Below are 13,632 nucleotides of genomic sequence, written 5' to 3'. Positions count from 1 at the left end.
CTGTAATGATTGAGGTGGCAGAACCAGCACAGCCTGAGAGGGACTTGAACCAGTGACCCTTGTGCCATAAAGGTCAACACCTCTTCAACGACTATCTATCCTGCCCAGTCATACAGCAATGATAAAGAAGAGACAGGCAGCCCCGTCTGAGAAAGAGGAGAGAGAGAGAGACTGCATCGCTGGCCATTATAACATTATAACTCTCATGGTGAGAGTCTAAACAACAATCCGATTAAATCTGACTGAAGGAATGAGATGATTTGGCAGGCTGTGATAGGAGGAAAGACCACTTTCACTAGTCCCATAGTCTCTGGCCTTCATATGCTTGCCTCCATAGAAGACAGAATGGAAGAATATAAATCATGCTGTCACTCACAGTTCAAACCCTGAATCCAGCCGGTATAGTGCCAAACACTGCCTCTTTCTAAAGCCAGGATGCTGAGGCATATGGAACTAGAGGTTGACCACGGCTGAATCATCCACATGCAATCAGAGCTCTCTAATTGAAGACAAGACCAATGTGTCATGTAGGGCAGCCATGAAGCTGAAGGATGAAAGATACAGCTGCTCCCTCTCTCTGGGTGGAAAGTTCAGTAAGCAGGCAGTTCTCTTCCACCAAGAAAGCTGTTTTATTTATGGCCAGATGATGCCCTGTGGACGACCGGCCTAAGGATATCACACACACGCACGCACACACGCGGAAACACACACACACACAGTCACACGCAGAGATCACTGGTATTCCACAGGGCCTCAGACGAGTGACCAACATATCTATTATAGCCTGGCGCAGGCTCAGCACACCAATACAGCCAACGCTAACACAGGTTTGCAATTGGCTATGGTGGCTTATGTCTCCTACCTCATGATTGTCTGTTCAGAAACCCATCATCAACCCAGTCCTGATGGGTCCGGGATGGGCCCCAGAATGTCGGTACCACCGGGTCGACCGCAGACTTCTGGTCATGTGAGCCACACAGTAAATCCAGAGCCCCCACATTAGTTCATGTCTACGTTACACAAGTGATTTTGCCAGCATACTGTTTGGGTGAAGCTAGCTGCATGCCATCTAAACCACAAAGATGATTTCATTTCCTGCTTTTAGGAGGGCAAATATTGCTGTGCGATGCTGGAGAGGGGCTGAAGGGGGGCTGGTTCAGGGTGCAGGGTGAAGAGTGGTGGAGGGTAGAGAGAGGAGGGCTGAGGGTGGTGGAGTTGGCTCCGAAACATTCTATTTCAGATGTTAGGAAAGAATAGAGGCCCTGGAAGGGCATGGAGCCTCCATCTTCCATCTAGGGGGCTACCGGCACGTGACCAGAGCTTTTCCAACATGACTCACCACCACCACCTTACCACAAACTGAAAGGCAGCAACGTCTGAGCATGCTGAGGATAGGAGGAGGAAGAGGGAGAGAAGGAGGGACAGAGAGAAAGAGAGCGAGAGAGATAGAGAGATGATAAGAGATATGAGAGGTATGAGAGGATATGACAGAAGCATTTCGCTACACTCGCAATAACATCTGCTAACCATGTGTGTGTGACCAATAAAATTTGATCTGACTCACAGTTTAGCCTATAACCATGCAGAGAAAGCTGCTCTAAACCTTGCACTCTACTATTCTCTCTGTGTTGATCTGTTTATGGACCATTGGTTTGTGGTGGAAGTCATATAGGAGTATTTGGATTTAAGACATAGGCCTACAGATGTAGGATCTTAATTTGAGCCAGTTCGCTTCCGCAGGAAAGTAATCCTGCAGCAACAGGAAATGTGAATTATTATTTTGATTATAATGAACAGACATTTTTTTGTAGGGGATGATACATTTTTCATGAAAGAAAATCAGGTCTGAAATATCTACGTGGAAATAGCAAGCTTCAGAAGCCTTTGTAAAACCTCAAATACACTAGAAGGTTCTCCTGCAACAGTGTGATCAAATTAAGATCCTACATCTGTACAGTACATGGTATTTCAAACCCTGGGATATTCCATGTTTGATGACTAGAGAGTCATTCAGCACAATGCCATGCTATCAATCAAATGTATTTATATAGCCCTTCTTACATCAGCTGATGTCACAAGGTGCTGTACAGAAACCCAGCCTAAAACCCCAAACAGCAAGCAATACAGGTATAGAAGCACAGTGGCTAGGAAAAACTCCCCAGAAAGGCCAGAGCCTAGGAAGAAATATAGAGAGGAACTGGGCTATGAGGGGTGGCCAGTCCTCTTCTGGCTGTGCCGGGTGGAGATTATAACAGAACATGGCCACGATGTTCAAATGTTCATAGATGACCAGTAGGGTCAAATAATAATAATCACAGTGGTTGTCGAGGGTGCAACAGGTCAGCACCTCAGGAGTAAATGTCAGTTGGCTTTTCATAGCCGAGCATTCAGAGTATCTCTACCGCTCCTGCTGTCTCTAGAGAGTTGAAAACAGCAGGTCTGGGACAGGTAGCACGTCTGGTGAACAGGTCAGGGTTCCATAGCCACAGGCAGAACAGTTTAAACTGGAGCAGCAGCCCGGCCAGGTGGACTGGGGACAGAAAGGAGTCAGCAGGCAAGGTAGTCTTGAGGCATGGTCCTAGGGCTCAGCGCCTGAGAGAGACAAAGAGACAGAGAGAATTAGAAAAGTAGAGAGAGCATACTTATATTCACACAGGACACCAGATAAGACATTAGAAATACTCCAGATATAACAGACTGACCCTAGCCCCCGACACATAAACTACTGCAGCATAAAAACTGGAGGCTGAGACAAGGGAGACACTGTGGCCCCGTCCAACGATACCCCCGGACAAGGCCAAACAGGCAGGATATAACCCCACCCACTTTGCCAAAGCACGGCCCCCAAACCACTAGAGGGATATCTTCAACCACCAACTTACCACTTACCCTCCTAGGGACGGCATGAAAGAGCACCAGTAAGCCAGTGACTCAGCCCCTGTAATAGGGTTAGATGCAGAGAATCCCAATGGAGAGAGGGGAACCGGCCAGGCAGAGACAGCAAGGGCGGTTTGTTGCTCCAGAGCCTTTCTGTTCACCTACACACTCCTGGGCCAGACTACACTCAATCATAGGACCTACTGAAGAGATGAGTCTTCAATAAAGACTTAAAGGTTGAGACCAAGTCTGCGCCTCTCACATGGATAGGCAGACCATTCCAGAAAAATTGAGCTCTATAGGAGGAAGCCCTGCCTCCAGCTGTTTGCTTAAAAATTCTAGGGACAGTAAGGAGGCCTGCGTCTTGTGACCGTAGCGTACGTGTAGGTATGTGCGGCAGGACCAAATCGGAAAGATGGGTAGAAGCAAGCCCATGTAATGCTTTGTAGGTTAGCAGTAAAACCTTGAAATCAGCCCTTGGAAGCCAGTGTAGAGAGGCTTGCACTGGAGTAATATGATCCATTTTTTGGTTCTAGTCAAGATTCTAGAGGCCGTGTTTAGCACTAACTAAAGTTTATTTAGTGCTTTATCCGGGTAGCCGGAAAGTAGAGCACTGCAGTAGTCTAACCTAGAAGTAACAAAAGCATGGATACATTTTTCTGCATCATTTTTGGACAGAAAGTTTCAGATTTTTGCTATGTTACGTAGATGGAAAAAAAGCTGTCCTTGAAACAGTCTTGATATGTTCGTCAAAAGAGAGATCAGGGTCCAGAGTAATGCCGAGGTCCTTCACAGTTTTATTTGAGACGACTTTACAACCATTAAGATGAATTGTCAGATTCGACAGAAGATCTCTTTGTTTCTTGGGACATGGAACAAGCATACTACAGTATAGTTGAAGACCGATTTACACACTGCAGATCCATTTTTACAGATATGGTGCTGACAGGCTTTTGACGATGATGGAGTCTCTGGCACCATGTTTTCCATCTCAAAGAAAACTATTTTTGTCACCGACAGCAACGAAACGAGGAAACATTTGGTTTGAATTTTTTTACACTTAGAGTGGATGGATGTGTTTGTGTTGTCAAAGGCTGTAGCAGAATCACCACATGGATCATTCCGGGTCTATTCTGCTCTCTTGTGACCTGTCAGCTTATAAATATAATTAGAACACATTCTAGAGCTGTGTAGGTTTATAACATCAGCCACTCTAGTATAGTTTCTCTGGCCAGCCAAGGACCCATCTCACAGTGCAGTAAACTAAACTTGTCACCATGTTGGAGGTTTATATCCTGGGATGTCTCAATTACATAACTCAAACAACCTGTACCTGCCGGAAGTGGAAATGGCTGCAAATCTGATGTGTTTTTTTTTAGGCTCCCCCAAAAAGACACACAAATAAGTACAGTGAATTGCCATGGCTCTAGTTAGATTTATAAGGTGACAAGTGGTGTAAAGTACTGAAGTAAAAAGACTTTGAAGTACTACTTAAGTTGTTTTTGGGGGTATCTGTACTTTACTGTACTATTTATATTTTTGACAACTTTTACTTTTACTTCACTACATTCCTAAAGAAAATAATGTACTTTTTACTCCACACATTTTCCCTGACAACCAAAAGTACTTAGCAGGACAGGAAAATACTCACACACGTTTCAAGAGAACATCCCTGGTCTTCCTTATTCTGAACGAGGCCATCAATATTCTCCTGCAGAACATTTCACCCCTTCATGCCCACTCTAAATATCCGTTCACATCAATAATTTACAATACAGAGAGTAAACACGCTGTATTTTCATTGACTGAAAGGGGTGTGGTATAGAGGGGAAATTGCAGTGGTAATGAGTGATTTCTTGGCCCATTTCACTTCATTCATTTTGGGTTTGTATATTTTGAGAACGCAAAGGACAGAACTGGCATTGGCATTAAATGTCCTTCTCCCTTGTGGCTAAAGGTCTATTTGTGCTTCTTTTCTAAGCGGAAAGACCAAACCACCACAGTGTTGTGATGTGGAAGGGCAGGTTTGATGTTTATTCTGTCCTAGAGTATGTCTGTTCACAGCTCTGTGGTCTTACTGTAGACGCTAGCCCTGTGAGACCCTTCCCTGACCCTGACCTCTCATCCCTAACCACAATCTACGGTCTTGTTCAAACCAAAAACAAGCCTTTCTTCTTGGACAAGTTCAGGTAGTATAAACACCACACGTGACTCCACACTGCGAAAAGATTGCAGCTAAGTAAAAGACCTCTCTGTCCTCACCAAGCAGTTGACATATGGTTAGAATTACTGCCACACACCACCAGATGCCACTGTCCTCTCATAATTCAAATGTAATATTTTATTAGGATCACCATTAGCTGTTTCCAAGGTAGCCGCTACTCTTCCTGGGGTCCAAACTTAGATAAAACATTACATCAAACAAAATATTGTGCATTATACAAATGTGCATTGCTCCATTATTACATTACAATATTACAGTACTACATGACATTACTAAGAATAATGTATGGGTGTGTGTAGAGTGGGTGTTTTAGAGTGGGTATTATATGTGTGTGTGTGTGTCTCTTCACAGTCCGCATTGTGCCGCTAAATAGAGGTTTTCATGAATAACATGTAGGTTTTCATGAGCCTGACAGAAGCAGTTAAATATACAGTGGCTTGTGAATGTATTCACCCCCTTGGCATTTTTCCTATTTTGTTGCCTTACAACCTGGAATTTTTTTGGGGGGGTTGTATCATCTGATTTACACAACATGCCTACCACTTTGAAGATGCAAAATATTTTTTATTGTGAAACAAAAAAGAAATAATACAAAAGAACAGAAAACTTGAGCGTGCATTACTATTCACCCCCCTGAAAGTCAGTACTTTGTAGAGTCACCTTTTATAGCAATTAAAGTTGCAAGTCTCCTGTGCTATGTCTCTATAAGTTTGGCACATCTAGCCACTGGGATTTTTTCCCATTCTTCAAGGCAAAACTGCTCCAGCTCCTTCAAGTTGGATGGGTTCTGCTGGTGTACAACAATCTTTAAGTCATAACACAAATTCTCAATTGGATTGAGGTCTGGGCTTTGACTAGGACATTCCAAGACATTTAAATGTTTCCCCTTAAACCATTTGAGTGTTTCTTTAGCAGTATGCTTAGGGTCATTGTCCTGCTGGAAGGTGAACCTCCGTCCTAGTCTCAAATCTCTGGAAGACAAACAAGTTTCCCTCAAGAATTTCCCTGTGTTTAGCGCCAACCATCATTCCTTCAATTCTGACCAGTCCCTGCTGCTGAAAAACATCCCAACAGCATGATGCTGCCACCACCATGCTTCACTTTGGGGATGATGTTCTCGGGGTGATGAGATGTGTTGGTTTTGCGCCAGACATAAGCATTTTCCTTGATGGCCAAAAGCTCAATTTTATTCTCATCTGACCAGAGTACCTTCTTCCATATGTTTGGGGAGTCTCCCACGTGCCTTTTGGCAACACCAAATGTTTTTGCTTATTTTTTTCTTTAAGCAATGGCTTTTTTCTAGACACTCTTCTGTTAAGCCCATGGACAGATACTCCAATCTCCGCTGTGGAGCTTTGCAGCTCCTTCAGGGTTATCTTGGTCTCTTCGTTGCCTCTCTGATTAGTGCCCTCCTTGCCTGGTCCATGAGTTTTGGTGGGCGGCCCTCTCTTGGCAGGTTTGTTGTGGTGCCATATTCTTTCCATTTTTTAATAATGGATTTAACGGTGCTCTGTTGGATGTTCAAAGTTTCTGATATTTTTTTATAACCCAACCCTGATCTGTACTTCTCCACAACCTTGTCCCTATCCTGTTTGGAGAGCTCCGTGGTCTTCATGGTGCCGCTTGCTTGATGGTGCCGCTTGCTTGGTGGTGCCCCTTGCTTAGTGGCGTTGCAGACTCTGGGGCCTTTCAGAACAGGTGTATAGATACTGAGATCATGTTACAGATCAAGTGACACTTAAGTTAAGTCCACGTGTGTGCAATCTAACTAAATCATGGGTCTTCTGAAGGTAATTGGTTGCACCAGATCTTATTCAGGGGCTTCATAGCAAAGGGGGTGACAACATATGCACGCAGCACTTCCCCGTTTTTAATTCTTTAGATTTTTTTTAAACAAGTTATTTTTTTCATTTCACTTCACCAATTTGGACTATTTTGTGTATGTCCATTACATGAAATCCAACTAAAAATCTATTTAAATTACAGGTTGTAATGCAACAAAATAGGAAAAATGCCAAGGGGGATGAATACTTTTGCAAGGCAATGTAATGAGTAAGTTTCAAAAGTTTTCCAAAATAATAGTTTCCCCCCCAAAATTCCAAAAGCTGGGCAAACTATTTTTAATCAGTCTTAGTCTATTCATGATGCGTTGCATACCTCTCACAGTGAAACCCTTGGTGCTGCTTCACCAGGCCTACTACACAACAGCTTACCCTACAATAAGACAATGCAAACACTGGTGCATGGGTCTGGACTACCTGCTGTGGTAAGGCACCTCATGCAATGAAGCTTAAACAAATGTTTGGTTGCTAAGAGACACTCTCTGACAATTATATGAATTACATAGCAACCCACTGTATGTCAACAGCTCCCTGTGGTACTGTCTAATGTCGCTATGGCTGAATGAACTTGTGTCAGGTAAAATTATGATCATAGTCATTCTCTCTTATAGTTATCTAAGTAAATGTGTCCAACTAGTATCAGTACAAAGGGAAGTGATGGTCCTCTGCTAGAGGCGTTTCATATTTATGGAGCTATTGGCAACTTGACAAAGCACAGAGATATAGCTGAAATCACCAAGGGACAGAAACAGAGTCTGCAGCTCTAAGACAATCATAATCCTATCTCTTAATCCTGTACAGTATCTCAATAAGATAAAGTGCATTCGGAAAGTATTCACACCCTTTGACTTTTTCCACATTTTGTTACGTTACAGCCATATTCTAAAATTGTTTTTTTATTTTTATAATCCTCATAAATCTACACACAATGCCCAATAATGACACAGCAAAAACAGGTTCAGAAATGTTTGCACATTTGTTACAAATAAAAAACTGAAATCACATTTACATAAATATTCAGAACGTTTGCTCAGTACTTTGTTGAAGCACCTTTGGCAGCGATTACAACATCGAGTCTTCCTGGGTATGACACTACAAGCTTGCAACACTTGTATTTGGGGAGTTTCTCCCATTCTTCTCTGCAGATTCTCTCAAGCTCTGTCAGGATGGATGGGGAGTGAGGTTGCACAGAGTGACCTTCGGGTTCTTGGTCACCTCCCTGACCAAGGCCCTTCTCCCCCAATTGCTCAGTTTGGCCAGGCAGCCAGCTCTAGGAAGAGTCTTAGCGGTTACAAACATATTCCATTTAAGAATGATAGAAGCCACTGTTCTTGGGGACCTTCAATGCTGCAGAAATATTTTGCTACCCTTCCCCAGATCTGTGCCTCGACACAATCCTGTCTCGGACCTCTACGGATAATTCCTTTAACCTCATGGCTTGGTTTTTGCTCTGACATGCACTGTCAACTGTGGGACCTTATATAGACATGTGCGTGCCTTTCTAAATCATGTCCAATCAATTGAATTTAACACAGGTGGACTCCAATCAAGTTGTAGAAACATCTCAAGGATGCTCAATGGAAACAGGATGCACATGAGCTCAATGTCGAGTCTCATAGCAAAGAGTCTGAATAATTATGTAAATAAGGTATCTGTTTTTTTATTTGTAATACATTTTCAAAAATGTCTAAAAACCTGTTTTCGCTTTGTCATTATGGGGTATTGTGTGTAGATTGATGAGAGGGAAAAAATATGTAATCCCTTTGAGAATAAGGCTGTAACGTAACCAAATGTGGAATAAGCCAACGGGTCTGAATACTTTCCGAATGCACTGTATATTCCGCAGTTGCAGACAAAACTGGGAAATCCATGAGTTCAGTGGGTGTGCCAGCCAAACTGTTAGCACTGGTTTGGAGGCAGAATGGATACATGTGTGATCTGGAGTCTCAGACATATGTGAGGACATAATCATAATATGCCGATTTGCAACAACAATCTATTTGCATGTAATCCTTTGGAGTTTGGACTGGGAATGCATGTGGGGCAGAACTTCAGAAACATACATCGAGTCTATAAATGGAAAAATCCTTGACAAATAATCCAGAACATGTGCTATTTCACTGCTGTAGGTCCTCTCTAGTCTAGAAGGCCTCGTAGTGACGGTAACAAATCTCCACCCTCTCCAACAGACATCCTAATATCACATTGGTCGTTAGCAGAATCTTACATCCAATAGTTTGACAAATGACTCGACGTTGGAAGTCCATCCATTGTGTATGTATTTTACACAGACCTGGGATCACTTTTTGTTATCTTTCGAATACTTTGGCCGTGCTCAACTGAGCTTGCCTGGTACAATGGAATCAATGGAATAGCCCCAAAAGTGCAAAACCCTGCACATCTGGCACTCCAGGGCAGGCTCAATCAAACGCTCAAAGCATTTGAAAGAAAACAAATACTATTTGAACCCATGTCTGTGTTCTGCATGATCCTAATTGGGATCTGATGCTCACTACCATAAGAGGCCAACTCTGTCAGCGGGGCTCACAACACTATTTGGCAAAGCAGTAGCGCTTTCTCTGTAACTCGAAACAGATTTTTAGGATTTTAAAGCTGAAGTTATCATTTGTCATAGGAGAAGATATTCTATCCACAGCGATGTTCTTTTCCCATAATATTATTATTATTCACCATTCAACAGATGTATTTTTCCATTACCCTCCACTAAACCACTCACACTCCCCACTAAGCTCATTGATACACACTGCCTCGGTTTGTGGAGCTTTGTCAATCACCCACAGATATATTGGGTTGCCATTTGTATGTTCGGCAAACGTTTTACCTTCAAATTATGAGGGCTTTAGTGTCTGTTCACCTCAATGGCATTGGCCTAGATCCCAAAAAGCTAGCAGAAACACAGTGACAAGGAAGACACCTTGAGAGGAACCCATCTCTCAACAGGTGAGGCCCATTTTCCTTTGGCTATACTGGGTTAAGATCAGTGTACACCACAGTAGAGTGTACTTGAGTGCTACCAGTCCTTTACTCTGTCATTTCAGAGCATGGTGCAACCAGCAGCATGAAGTCATCCACAGAGGAGCAGGAGTATCAGGTGGATGTTGTATATCTCCAGTCACACAATACTCAACAAGAAACAAATAACATAGCTCTTTCTATTTCCTGTCTTTCAGGATCAGGTGTCTGTCACAATAGCACAGTCTTGTGTACGGGGATAGTTTAATCGTCAGTGATTATGGGGCCTGAGCTCATGCCTAAAGTGGTCCTGCACAGTGACATGGACAGGTTTCACAGTAAAGCTGTGAGCAACGCTTATTACACAGACAGAGAGAGGAGCACTTAACCTTTTAAAGCGGATGAATATAATGGCTTGTCACACTACTAGATGATTCAAATGTATTCTGATACAATCACCATTATGGGTAGCTATTACTCATCATCTCAGGCATTATTTCCTCCTACTTTATGCTAGCGACTGGGTTTGAACCTGCATTGGCTTCCAATAGACGTTGTTAGCCCGCTGAGCTAAAGTCTAGGAGTTAGCTTGGGGAGCTATTGCAAGTCTTCAGATCTCAGACAAGATTTCTCATCATGTGAGAGCAGCACACCGAACCACCTCTATAATAAGTGGCATAAGCCACTGTAGAAGTTCACTACCACTGCTTGGACAGGTAAGTGTCATTCTACACGTGATCTCGTTGCAAAATATTGAATAATAATAATTGAATAAAAAATGTTACATACTGTACTTTCAGGAATCATAGCTTATGTAAGGTAGGGATGTGGATATGATGCATGTATATACATTAGGTAAATTAATATCAAATGTATATTTTCCATGGGAGTACTAAAAGCCAATGTAACTCATCATGAATCATCAGGTTGCAGTTTTACAGTGCTACGTGAGCTAGTGAGTTTACCCTAAAGTTACGCCCTCTCTCTTTACCTGGGGCTATGAGCTGTCAATCTCCTGTATAACTCTTCGTGTTACAGCCCCTGTCCTGTTGACTATGAGCCATGCTATGCTAATCTGTCATATTTCATCCAAGCTTGACTCTTAACAAAATAACTTGTTTAATCAGATTATAGTATACAACTTTTCCAGTGATTAGGAATAGTTCTTAAGGAGCAGTGTTGACTAAGAGCCAGGAAGTTGTTTTCTCTCTCTAACGCTTTGTTGTTCTTCTAACCAAACTTTTCCAGAGGGTGAAAAAGTTACTTTCGCATGTAGAGATAACACGTTCTTTTATGTTCACTTCCTGTGTGTGTGTACAGTACTTTGGATCAATATGTATCATCATAAGGTTAATAGATTTTCCACAGATCTTATTCAGTACAGATCAAGATCAGGTCAAGAGTTTGATTCAGAGGGAGAAAGAGTTCATTGAGTGAGTGAGTGAGTGAGTGAGTGAGTGAGTGAGTGAGTGAGTGAGTGAGTGAGTGAGTGAGTGAGTGAGTGAGTGAGTGAGTGAGTGAGTGAGTGAGTGAGTGAGTGAGTAAATAAGAAAGAGAGAAGGAGTCCAGTGAGACTACCCCTCTTGGACTGGCTCAGTCTCAGTTATGTGACTCCCCAGCCGGCCCACCCAAGTAGAACCCAGTGATCTCTCCTGGCAATGACTGATGAGCAATCACCAGGAGGAAGAGAGGCTTATCATCGTCATCATCCCGGCAACAAAGCTTGGTGACACACACAACCTGACACACACACACTCTTTGCCTTCTGCAGCTGATGACCTGACAGGCTTGTTTTTCATGGCACACCTGGGACAACACAGACGAGCTCACCTGGGAAGACTCAGAGAGAGAGAGAGAGAAAAAAGAGAGAGAGAGAGAGAATGAGAACGAGAGAGAGGACCACAGGCTGAGAGTAAAATGTTGAATCACTCCTCCAAGTGGTATTTCAACAGCATAAATGTATACTACACAATACACAGCATAGCTACTCTAAACCATATTACAAGGTGACGATGTCTGCCATCAGCTCTAGCTGACAGTAGACTATTGACTCACATGAATCAAAGTAAACACCTACAATACAGCATGGCTGGAGAAACAACAGCACAGAACATATCTGCCTGCCTGTCTGTCTGATTGTCAAGATCTCTTAACAGCATTTTCACCACAATAATGATTATAAATATTTAGAGTGTTCAAGTATAGGAACATTATTTATTTGCCCATCTGGTTTCTGCTTTCTGAGTTGTAATCCAGGCTATATCACAACCGGCCCTGATTGGGAGTCCCATAGGGCAGCGCACAATTGGCCCGGCGTCTTTCGGGGTTGGCCGGTGTAGGCCGTCATTGTAAATAAGAATTTGTTCTTAACTGACTTGCCTAGTTAAATAAAGGTTAAATCAAATAAATAAATTGTATTTCTATGTCGTGGTGAGAGGCTGAACTATCACTAGAAATGTGACAATGTTGACCTGACTGGGAATGTCCATTCTATTGTGCTAGTCATCCTTGTAATGGTGTGTGTAACTGGCTATAGGGAAGTCAGGCGCAGAAGAGCAGAAATGGGTAGCAAACGGAGCCCTTTATTGAGGCGAACAAAACACGGCACTCAGAAAACTAAACACACACGGCTTACAATAACCTGGAGCAAACCAGCCTGGAGTACACAGACATTTACATATAACAATTCCACACACAGACATGGGGGGAAACAGATGCAAGACGAGTAATGAGGGAATGCAAACCAGGTGTGTGGGAAAACAAGACAAAACAAATGGAAAATGAAAGGTGGATCGGCGATGGCTAGAAGACCGGGGACGTCAACCGCCGAACGCCGCCCAAACAAGGAGAGGGACCGACCTCGGTGGAAGTCGTGACAATCCTATTTCTTTGGAAACCTACCAACCATCTGCTGGGATCAGGAGAATATTACTGTACTCTTTAGCCTTAAATCAGTCCGTCATGTGACCCGATCAGGTGTCTCTTTGTCGTCCTGTCAGCTCTGAGTTGAAAGGGTGTTAAGAGCATACTCAGTCTAGCACTCCCCAGACCACTCTCACTGTTGATATCTCTGTAGATGTCTGGAAGCACTCCCCAAACTCTCAAGGGCCAGATATCTTACGCTCTCTGTCAGGTAAGAGGAATGAACTGAAGATAAGGACATGAGTACCCATGAAGGGCCTCTGTGCAAAGTACCCTCTCACGCAGGCACACACGTGTGCCCACACACACACACACGTGTGCCCACACACACACACACACACACACACACACACACACACACACACACACACACAGACACAGACATGCATGCACGCACTCACACACACACTTTCAATTATCATTCATCAGTTACGCTGGGGCCAAAAGAACATAACTCTTCCTGCGTGTGACATTTATTTCTCTCAGTGTCGCTGCCAGTTACTGTGCCAGGTCATTACGGAACTAAAATGGCCGTTTCTTCAGATGAGGTGACAAAACCAACACTTCTCACTAATGAGGGAAAATCCTACAGGTGCCAATGAAGAGAAAAGGAAAAAGACTTGAAATAAAAGCATTTATAGATCTGTCAAGATCTAGACGTTTTGAAGTTGTGAGGATAATGATGAAAAAATGTCTTAGGAAAATATCCCAGTGTTGCATTTTATAGACTGGGTTGAGGCTTGAACATACTCTATGTAAGGGAGAGTACATTCAGCATCACTCCGTCAAGGGAAA

This window comes from Oncorhynchus nerka, linkage group LG7 (assembly GCF_034236695.1).
Source record: "Oncorhynchus nerka isolate Pitt River linkage group LG7, Oner_Uvic_2.0, whole genome shotgun sequence".
Taxonomy (NCBI): Eukaryota; Metazoa; Chordata; class Actinopteri; order Salmoniformes; family Salmonidae; genus Oncorhynchus; species Oncorhynchus nerka.
Note: the sequence above shows the minus strand (reverse complement) of the source record.